Source organism: Lactuca virosa, chromosome 7 (genome assembly GCF_052849685.1).
Source record: "Lactuca virosa cultivar CGN04683 chromosome 7, Lactuca_virosa_CGN04683_v6, whole genome shotgun sequence".
Classification (NCBI taxonomy): Eukaryota; Viridiplantae; Streptophyta; class Magnoliopsida; order Asterales; family Asteraceae; genus Lactuca; species Lactuca virosa.
This window is the reverse complement of record NC_136432.1, coordinates 173421842-173433985: the sequence shown is the minus strand read 5'-3', so window position 1 is coordinate 173433985 and position 12144 is coordinate 173421842.

The following is a 12144-nucleotide window of genomic DNA, read 5'->3' as shown; positions in this document are numbered from 1 at the left end:
TCCAACAATATTTACTTTGAGCATTATTATACTCGTTGGTGTGATACTATACATGAAGTCCTCCACCCCCGAACGTTTCCGCTATCCTTGGTTTGGGGGTGTGACAATATATATATATATATATATATATATATATATATATATATATATATATATATATATAATATTCTTTGTGGCCATTTATAACCATTGAGATACTTTTTTTTTATATTTTTGTTGTTTTTATGAATAATGATATAATATATAGTATTATTAATAAATGTGAAGTTATGACTAAAAGAAATGAGACATGTATTATGTACTAAATAAAGTTATTTATTCTAAAATGTGGTTGAATTTGACAATTTTTTGGACATGTACAAACAATATAAACAATCTTTATAAATATTTCCTTATATTGCCGAGTCTATTATATTTTAGTTAAATTAGTTAAAACAAAACATTACTGAAGTAACATTTGTTGTGTTGACTATCTTAACAAAATTAACAAATGTTTGAATGTAATTATGAATTAGACACTTGGTCAAAAGGAAGATGCAGTTTGGTTGAATAATAGTGTGCATGCAATGGTAAATATGTTAAATTCATAACATGTTATTCATGTGAACTCCGGTTAGAACATAGACAAATCGTTATTTGACAGAATTTTTTCAGTATCTGATCATTCTGTTATGTGTATTGATTTCAGATAAGTTCTTGGTCCAAAGATTTTGAATTAATGTTGTGCTACCTAGCTTGAGATGCGTCCACGTCATGCTATTAAGATATAATAAAATACTAATATGGGTATGTTTGTTTCATCTTGTGTTTACGGATTTAGTTTTTTTTATTTATACCACATTAAACATGTCTATTCAATTACATACCATCTTTATGACTAATGGGACAAACCTTATATGGAAAGAAAACTAAGGTTGTCAGATCCGAATGTGATAGAGAATAAAATAGTAGTATTTGAAATTTTCTTAATAAATGTAGAATTATTTTGCAATATATCATGTTGGGAAAACCTAGCATGTATGGTGCAGCAGAATGATTAAACAAAACTCTTAAAAGATATGGTATGAAGTATGATTACTCATCCTTCCTTTAACAGAGTCGGATTTGGGAGAAACTTTAAAGAAGACAATTCAAATCCAAGAAAAGTTGTCAAGTAAAGCAATTACCAAAACGCTTTTGAGCCTTGGACTAGTAAAGGAACAAGCATTAGGCACATACTCCTATGGGATGTCCAACTAAGTTTAGGCCTTATAGGCCACATGAAGAAATGTTGGACTCAAGAAATGTTATGTGTTATTTTGTTGGTTATCTTCAATGTTCTCGGGGCTAAAATTTTTTACAATCCCATATCTACATCATTTTTCAAGAGGGAATTGTAAGATCCTTTAAGAATGTAGAGTTTGGGGAGAAGAAAACATTATATGTATTTTTTTTTAAGAAGAATATGTTATTGTTGGTGGCTAAAGTTTTATTGTGTTGTCTTTGAAGAAGAACATATTTTGTTGGTGCCAAGGTTATAAACCTATAATCGTACAAGACATAATTTTGGAGGACAACAATCCTAGCGTTGTCCTAAATCAAGACATCATTTAGATTCTTCCTAAGCACAAAGTATACAACAACATCAAGAAGAGAAATTAATGAGATTCAATAGGAATAAAAGAAATGTGACATTAAATTCTTATGTCAAAAAAAATGATTATGTCATTTTTTTTCTTCAAGAACATGAGGATGATTTTGGTTAAATGAAAGATAGATAAATTAAATTTCATAAATAAATGTATTGTTCTAACTCTCATGAATGGATAAATGTCGTTAATGATTCATTATGAAATAGAGTTAATGTAATATAATGACGTTTGTGATCTTGTAACGTTTCGTTTCTCTTTAAAGCAAAAATTTTAACTTTTGGTTTGATCCCAATTAAAGATGATAATAAAACATCATTTACATAAAACCCATAATTTAGAGTAACTAGAGGAAGTCTTTTAAACAAAGATTTTAACACATTGTAAGCATAATGTGGATGATGTTGAAGTCAGGACGCATTCTTCCCTTTATTCATTGGGGAGGGTCCTAAAATTTGTTTTAATCAACAGTAGGTAAACATAAATGTTAGTGAGCCTACATAGTACTCACCCATTATATTGATCATATATCTTCAAATACCATATAAATTCACATAATCACATAATACATGGATTGTAACACATACTGTTGGTACCAATATTGTCATTTTCCCTTATAGGGTCTCTCATGACGTACTAATCACTTTCCCTTATATGGTCAATCATGATCATCCTTAACCGTGATCATTTTCCTTTTCAGGGTCGCTCATGATCAAAACATATATAGATGCAATTAACATAATGAATGAGTTAATGTAACTCACCTCAAACAACGAGTGTATATCTCAAATCCTAATTAGTTCTGACAGTAACTCTTCGATAAAACTTTTAGTTGAATTAACTGAATGAAAATAATAGATGATGCCTCTATTTATACTAACATGTAAATTGGATAATATTGAACAATTTGCTACATGTCACTTAAGAAATCCATATCTCTTCCTAATAAAAGACTCTTTAACATGCCATATGTCTATTTTCTATGCCCTTTCTTTGACACATGTCCTCTCCTCATAAACCCTTTATTCTTATTCCTGCCCACTCTTCAAACAACTTTGTCCCTGAAAATCATCACTTAAAATTAGAAACTATGTTGAATCCTAAAATATCGCTTGCTATCTCTCCTTATTAGCCTTCTTCAAAACTGAATTTTCTTTTGAAAACCCAGTTATTTCGACTAAATCGAAGTTTAAAAAGCACACTATCAATATCACATTCCATCATCTGTAAACCTCAGTTAGTCTAGCATCCTTCAACACCCCCTTCCTTGGCTACCACCGAACTAACCACTTTCACCGCGACCTACCACCGGTCTGACCTTGAATCAACCTAGATCTCGCATTACCCGCAAATCTGGTTACTTTTATGCCACCATGTTCGTTTTCTGCCGCTGCCACTCCCCCTCATTCCGACTAAAATCTACCATGGTAGGGATCAACCATCATCGTTCAAAATTTCACATACAAATAAGTTGTCTTGCGCTCCCAAAGCTATCGCTTTCTCTCTTACCATGAGAAACCCTAACCACCTGAAGTTGAATTAGGTTCATGAATCCTTCTTATTTGTTTCTACTTCTTTTTATTATGAATCAAGTTCAAAAATCCCAAGGTGTTAACTATTTTGTGTAATTTGTTCTTCTATTCCTTTCTTTATGAAGTTCGTATGTATAGTTTTATGATGTTTTTTGGTATTTTCTTTATCCAGGCTCACTTTTTGGAAACATTGAGTTTTTGAAACCCTATGTTCAATTCTTTTGTGAAGAAACCTCTATTTACAAAGTGCCCATCAGAGCATCTTTAATGATTTCTTAAATTTGTTGGCATGTTTGCTGTCTTAAGTTTGATTACTTGGTTCCTATAACACCATTCATTCTTTTAGTTGGAATGATTTTGTGATACAATCAGAATCATTTTGTTAAACTTGCATTTGTTTTTTTTTTCATTTTTGTTCTATATGTTATTTTAGGTTAAAGTGACTCTTTTTTTAAGGGAATTCTAATGATATCCATTATGGGTTTTCTTTGGGTATTTTGAAATTGTGTAAACTTCAAAAATCTAATCTTTATATAAGAACTGTAACTCTATAGTGTGGTGGTTGTTTTTTTTCCTTTTGATTTTGAAGACCAAACATGGGCTGCCTAAAGTGTCAGCATGTCTGTGCTACTCACTCACAATAAGTAATCATACTTGTGCTTTTCTATTTTCTAATTTCCCCCTTTCATAAGTTCCTGAGCTTTTCAACAAGACCAATAGAATCAACATACTTTTTTATTTACATTTTATTAATTGATATTGTTGTTTGTTATGGACTAGCAGAAAATGGGACAAGGTTTATAGATAAATATAGAGTTTGTGTATTTAAGTGACAAATACCATATTATGGCATCTACGCATGTATGATAAATACCATATTATATCATCATTGTTTCCACAAAACAATGTCTATATGTGCCTATTTATAGCATTTTATATCAGTTGTATAAAACAGGGGTGTAATGGTAATTTATTTGATCAGTCTATAACAAAAGTTGTGCTTTGTGGATTATTTATTAGGTAAATGCCTAAAATAACATTATAATTTGAAATTGAACCTATAAATACATAAAAGTTAGGAACAAAATAGGGGTAGGGTATAATGGTCAATTTGATTGGTTGGTCTATAACTGAAGTTATTGTTATCAAAAGATTGAATATGATAATACAATGTTATTTAACTATTTCTGTTACTTTTTGTGTTCATATACCTCTGAATAGCAATGTTCTTGAAACATCCCAAAAATACGGTCCAAAAATTTCGTTTTAAATCATTTAAGAAAAACCATAAATTCATCAACATCATAATAAAATCACAAGTCATGTATCCCCAAAACATCATATCAAAATACTGTAACAAAATCACGTGTCATGAATCTAAACATCCCAGGCTAAAAGTTGTGGTGTGTGTCATGCAGTCATCCCGAGCTCTTCCCCTTGCTAGTGGAAGTACCTGAAACCAAAACTGAAAATTGTAAGCACGAAGCTTAGTAGGTCTCCCCAAAATACCACATACCATACACATAACATGCAACTAGGAGATACGGGCCCCGCCCACTGTCTAGGAGATTCGGGCCCCGCCCACACTCTGCTGTCTAGGAGATTCGGACCCCGCCCATACTGTCATACCCCCGAACCGAAGAGTACGGCGGAAACGTCCGGGGGTTGAGGTGACTTCATCTTGTAATATCATCACAGTGAATATAATTGAAACAAAGCATGCATCATCATCACACGAAAAATAATACAACAATACTGAATTTACATCATTGTAATTGTTGGCAAAAGTTACATCCTAAAATATAAAGGTTTATAATAGCAACAAAATGCAACAAATTTCCCCATATTCTTGATGCCCACCTGTTTAACGATTTCCTGAGAATACAAGTTATTTTGAAAACGTCAACATATATAATGTTGGTGAGTTCATAAGCATGTTTGTATGAAAAGTTTTCTATAAATTTGTGAACACCAGAAAATCCGATATTTTCTGTAAAATGCTTGAAAGTATTACATCGAGTCATGTATTTATGCATGTATGTTTCCTGTTTTGAAAAATGTATAAAACGAGTATTCCAGAAAATCCGATGTTTTCTTGTAAATAGAAGGTGATGTATAAAGTACGTTTTTCCTAGAAAATTTGATATTTTATGCTTGTAAAATTGTGGTAGTATAAAAAGAAAACCCAAAGAACATGAGTTGGTATTTGTATAGAATTGTAATTGTAGAATCGTTTATGTATTCCGTAAATTTTATAGTGGAGTTAATTTATTTGTGAGTCTTTATAACCATACTTGATAATGACTGGTCCGCCCGTCATGACGTTTTTCCGACGCCGACTTGTTTAAGGTAAGGTTTGTCACCCTAGACTGGCCTAGTCTAACTGTAGCGAACAGCTCAGGTGTGGGGTGTCAACCTCGTATAGATCTATACACAAACTCTCGCTCTCCCTCCAGGAGACTCTGGTTATAACTACACGCTACAGTTGTACCCTAAATAGGTGTGAACAAACGAAATGTCTCACAAGAGTCTTAACTGAATTTACGCGAATATTGAATTGCACAGTGTATATTGTTTTCGTGTATGTTTTTAGTTTATTAGGCCCAACAAGCATGTAAATGGGCCACAAAGACCCAAACAACATGTAATGTATATTCTAGGCCCAATAAGCATGTAAGTGGGCCACTAAGACCCAATAGACATGTAATGTGTACTCCAGGCCCAATAGGCGTGAATTTAACCTACTGAACTCGTTTGTTATTGTATTGTTCGTTCTTGTTCAATTGTTTACCAAAATGACATAAAAGGCACACTTTTTGTAATATTGACATTTTTGGTCCATTAGACTAAAATTTACAAAGTAGGCATGTTTTTGGTAAAAATGACACTTTAGGTCCCTTAAGACCAAAAGTTTACACTTAAGGGCTTGTATCAAATAAAATAACATTTTTAGCCAACTTTTGTCAAAAATAATATTTTCGGCCCAATTTTATGAAAATTTACATTTTCGGCCCAAATGCATAGAAATTATCTTTTTCGGCCCAAGTTTAATAAAATTGTCATTTTCAGCCCATAAATCCGAAAAATAACATTTTGGCTCAAATTTGTTTAAAATGACAATTAAGTCCACAAAAGTCAAAAATTTCCAAAATTAGCCCATGAAGCCGTGAAGGCCCAAATTGAGGCCCGTTTGTGAAAATTTACACTTTTAGCCCTTTTTAAAACTATAAATATCATAAGGATCCATTTTTATTCAAAATAACCCTTTTTGGTCCTCTCAAAAACCGTGAGTTACATAAGAACATCACTTTCACTTATTTTGTCAATTTTTGGCCCCTTACATGGGTTTTCTTTGTTTCAAACATCCTCAAAATGTTTTTAATCCTTTTATTTTCATGATAAGATGCAACAAGTGTATTATTTTACAAACATCATCATGTTTTAGTATATCTTTTGAGTTTATGAAGTTTTCAACACATAATCACAACAAATATCATGAAAAACACACATAAACATGCATATACACATAGATCTACACAAAGCAACTTGTATTTTCCCCCAAAACAAAGTAAAAAGAAAAAAGGGGGTATGAACTCACTTTGGGGTTTGTGATCGGTTTTAATGAAGAAATATGAGGAGATGATGTTGTTTTCGGCCTAGCTTACTTCCTTGATGAGTTCTTCGAATTCTAGGGGCTTCTAAGAGCATGGATCATGAGATGGAGTGTTAAGAAGTGAAGGATTTATCATAAAATGAATTTAATCATCTTGTTTAGAGAGTAGCTTACCCGAAAGTGATGATCTTTGATGAAGTGTTCTTGAACACCACACAAGCACACACGAATTTGGAGAGGGAAATAAGATTTTATTGAGAGCTCTAGAGAGAATTTTTGGGTGAGTTTGAGAGTAAAATAGAAGGTGGTGGGGTGGTGGTTTCGGCCGAGAGTAGAAGAAGAGAAGGGGAGAGAGAAGATTAGGTATTACTTAGTGATTAATTGTTATTTTGCTTAGATGTATGTGGGATATTAGTGAGGTGTCAACCTCTAATTAACCCCATAATATTTCTCTTTTTTTACAATGTATGTATATATATATATATATATATATATATATATATATATATATATATATATATATATATATCCATATATACATTGCCGAAAATGAGAGGAAGGAAAAAGAGAAAAAGGAAATTTGGGCTAATATTGAACATACTCGAAATTTATAAGGTCGACTATGGGAGTTTTCGGCCCATTGGGCCCATATGAGGGTTTACGGCCCAAAAATGATAAATGAATTGGGTTTTCGGCCCAATGAGGTTCAAGAAGACATTTATGGCCCATTAAGGCCCATGTAGACAAAGTGAGACATTTTAGGCCCAATATGGCCCAAAAATGCTATAATTTAATGAATGTGGGTCCATTTAGGGCCAATATAAGGATTCTTAGCCCAAATAATCAAGATGTATGTTTATTGGCCCATTAGGCCCAATAAATGTTTGAACCGGGAATTTAGGGTTACAACCCCAAGTAGAGTGTATGGAATGTATTGAATTACGTTTTGGACTTCACGAGAGAGTTTTGATTTCAATAGTTGTTTTTGAATAAGTATTATGTATATCAACAAACTTTGAATTACAAGATACATTGAGCGTTGATCATCCATGGATAGAATTTCCTAGGCAGAAATGCTAGTTGTGACACCATCCCCCCGTTAGAGGGAATTTCGTCCTGAAATTCTTTTGAAAGATAGTACTAAGAACTAGAGAATAGGTGAGGGTACTTTTGTTTCATCTGGTCTTCGCGTTCCCATGTGAATTCCGGTCCACACTTAGCATTCCATCGAACCTTCACAATTGGAATGCGACTTTGTTTTGTACACTTCACTTCTCTATCCATTATCTCAACCGGCTCTTCGACGAACAGGAGATTCTCGTTTACTTCGATCTCATCCAGGGGAAAAATGAGGGTTTCATCTGATAAGCACCTTTTCAGATTTGACATGTGAAACACGGGGTGTACGTTGCTGAGCTCCGCAGGTAGCTGCAGCTTATATGCCACCGGACCAATCCGGGCAAGAATCTCGAATGACCCGATGTATCGTTGTCACACCCCCAGCCGTCAGCGGAAACACCAGGTGGTGTAACGTCATTCCTCGTATCATAGTTATATAACATACACTGAACAATACTAAAGAAAATGCATACCTTTATTGATGATTGAAAGTGACATTATTGTTTTCCTAGTACTTATTACATAATATCCGACTATGGCATACTTCTTAATGAACAGAAAGGTAATAGTAAAACTTCTCTTGTTCGAATACATACTAGCTTTTCAAGTTCCTGAAAACACATGCATTTTAAAATACGTCAACATAAAGTTGGTGAGTTCACAGGTTTTAACTCCATATAAAAATAATACTTTTTCTGAGTTCAAAAGTATAGTTTTGAAAGTATCATTTTGATTCTCCAACATTTAGTATATATATTAGGTATAATAGTTTACTTATCAAATAAGTGTTATACCTAAACATTCCTTGAACCTATGGTATAAGTAGGGGGAAACTTATACTTAACATTAATACTTGTATACGACAAAGTATAATGTTTCTAACAATTTGCTACCATGAGCCTGTAACCGCTGCTATGACATAATACCTATGATAAAACACACTCATGATTTACCATAAGAAACAACACACTCATGATTTCCATGAGAAACAACACCGCACGCTTCATCGATGCTGGAGCAATAACAAATAAAAGGATAGTTCGTCACTCACTTATGGTTGACTGTAGCTAACAGTTACAAGTGGGGTGGTCAACCCGTATACTAATTATACACGACTTCCTCGCTCACACGAGATTAACGGTTACAGTTCAGAGGATTTCCGCTAAGATCCCCAATCTTAGTTGATGAATACATATACTCATGTAGACTCCGACGGCTTCCTATAGCTCTAACAACAAAAGCATTTTCGTGTCTACAACCCTAAGTTATTAGACTTTGCTTTTAAACATTACTCCTAAGTTCATATTACTTTAGGCAGTATAACAGCTATAACTTGAGGAAAAACCAGGTTTTATCTTAACATAAAACCAACAATAACAATATATAACATACCAAGTTTTATCTTGACATAAAACTAACAATAACAACATATAACATACCAAGTTTTATCTTGACATAAAACCAATAATAACAACATACTTTTTAACATATAGAACTTCCGAATATAACTTCGGAACTATATCGCACACAACATATATATAGAATCCTAAGTATAACTCAAGATCTACATTAGTATAATAACATGCTAACAAGTTGATAATAGTTGTATATATTCAAAATATTATATTTAAACAACTATATCCCGGTTATTATAACTATATACGTTGATACTAATATACTATCATATAGACATAATAATAACGTATATACAATATTTAGCATGCGTTTTCCCCCGAAAATACTAAAAATTGGGGCCGTGAAACTCACCCTAGTAGCATGATTTTATGTAATCTAAGCAAAAACGGTCAGCGGTACGAGGTCGTCAGGGCTCGGGATGCAGGAGGGGTTCAGCAAATGAGAGAAAGGATAGAAGTTCAGGTGTAAGAATGGCTGGGGTCGAACTTGCTATTTATAGTAAGTTTTTGGACCCTCACGTCTTGAGTTTTATAAGACTCACGTCGTGAGTCTAGAATGATCATCTCGTAGACTTGCCATTTGCGTCCCTAGCTTCGGAAGGTAGCCATATGACTCCTCACGTCGTGAGAAACTCCTTGTTCACGTCGTGAGTTTAGAACTTATCCCTTCGTAGCCTCGTCACGCACCCTCTAGATCCGAGATGTGGCAAAATGACTCCTCACGTCGTGAGTTTCTATTATCACGTCGTGAGTTCAGTCGGATTAGGGTTTCTAGCAGCTGTATCTTCGGAAGGTTGTAACTTTCGCATACGAACTCCGTTTTTGACATTCTTTATATCCACGCGTAGGTATTTACGAGTACGGCAAATCTCTTTTAGACTCCAATAGCTAATTTTACGTCTATTTTAAATTCCTCTTATTATAGAGATTTATAGTGTTCGGTTTATCATAACTTCTTCATGCGAAGTCAGATTCAGACGTTCTCTATATTTTTGGAATCGTATGGACGTATACTTTGAGTTGCATCATAAAGAAAGTTCATATTTGTATTAGAATTTATCTTGAACTACATAGTACTTTTATCATATTACTAGTTTAACAACATCACATTACATGATTGGCATAATCACATGTGATTGTCTATTGACCTATTTTAACTGGTGTTACAATCATGGATTTAGTTTTCCCCGCTTCCCAAAACGGATCATCCCCTTCCAGGGAGAGACCTTTAACAGCACCCGATCTCCGACCTAAAATTCTAGAGGCTTCCTTCGTTTATCGACATAGCTGTTTTGTCGGTCTCGGGATGCTTGGAGTCGTGCCTTGATTCGAATTATTTTTTCCGTCGTTTCCCGAATGATCTCGGGTCCTGTAAGAGTGTTGTTCGGTGTTTGCCCTCTCGCCAACTGGGTGTCTCCCACCTCATCCTAGCAAAGAGGCGATCTACATTTGCGACCATACAAGCCCTCAAAAGGAGCAACCTTAATGCTCGTGTGATAACTGTTATTGTACGAGAATTCGATTAAGGGCAAGTGGGTATCCCATGATTTGCCAAAATCGATCACACAGGCTCGGAGCATATCTTCAAGCATTTAAATGGTTTGCTCGCTTTGGCCGTTAGTTTGAGGGAGGTAAGCAGTGCTCATATCTAGTTGTGTTCCCATTGCCTTCTGGAGCGACTGCCAAAATCGTGAAGTAAATCTACTATCTCGATCCGAGATAATAGATATCGGCACTCCATGGAGTCTCACAATTTCTTTTATATAGATTCGTGTTAGCCTCTCAATTTTATACGTTTCCTTTATTGGTAGGAAATGGGCGGATTTAGTTAGTCTATCGACGATAACCTAGATAGCATCCAATCCGTCCGTTGTCTTAGGTAATTTGGTTATGAAATCCATGGTGATCCTTTCCCATTTCCACTCGGGTATTAGTGGCTGTTGTAACAATCCCGAGGGCTTTTGATATTCCACTTTAACCTTGGCACAAGTAAGACACTTGCCCACGTAAGTGGAAATTTCTGCTTTCATGTTCGGCCACCAATAAGGTTGTTTAATGTCCAGGTACATCTTATCGGATCCTGGATGGACGGAGTATCGTGTTTTGTGCGCTTCGTTCATGACTACATCGCTGAATCCTCCATATTTTGGGATCCAGATACGTTCCATTAAGTAGTAAACTCCGTCTCCCTTGACTTCTAGATTCTTCTCCATCCCATGCAGTGATTCATTAGCGGCATTCTCCGGCTTCAATGCCTCCAATTGTGCTTCCTTGATTTGAGAAGTTATATGAGAGTGGATGGTTATCGATAAAGTTTTCACCCGGCGACCTGGGTATTCTTTCCTGCTCAGGGCATTGGCTACCACATTAGCCTTGCTCGGGTGGTACTTGATCTCGCATTCATAATCATTTTACAACTCAACCCATATTCGATGCCTCACGTTTAGCTCCTTTTGATTTAGAATGTGCTGGAGGCTTTTGTGGTCCGTGAAGAAGGTGCACTTTGTACCATAGAGGTAGTTCCTCCAAATCTTTAGGGCGAAGACCACAACTCCTAGCTCGAGATCATGGGTGGTGTAATTTACTTCATGCGTCTTCAATTGCCTGGACGCGTAAGCTATCACCTTTCCACGCTGCATAAGGACACAACCTAACCCTTGGTTCGAAGCATCGCAATATACTACGAAGTCCTCGGTTCCCTCTGGTAAGGATAACACCGGAGCACTATAGAGGGCTCGCTTCAAGGTTTGGAAGGCAGCTTCTTGTTTGTCCGTCCAGTTGAAGGGTACGCCTTTTTGTGTTAGAGTGGTGAGGGGCTTGGCTATCTTGGAGAAGTT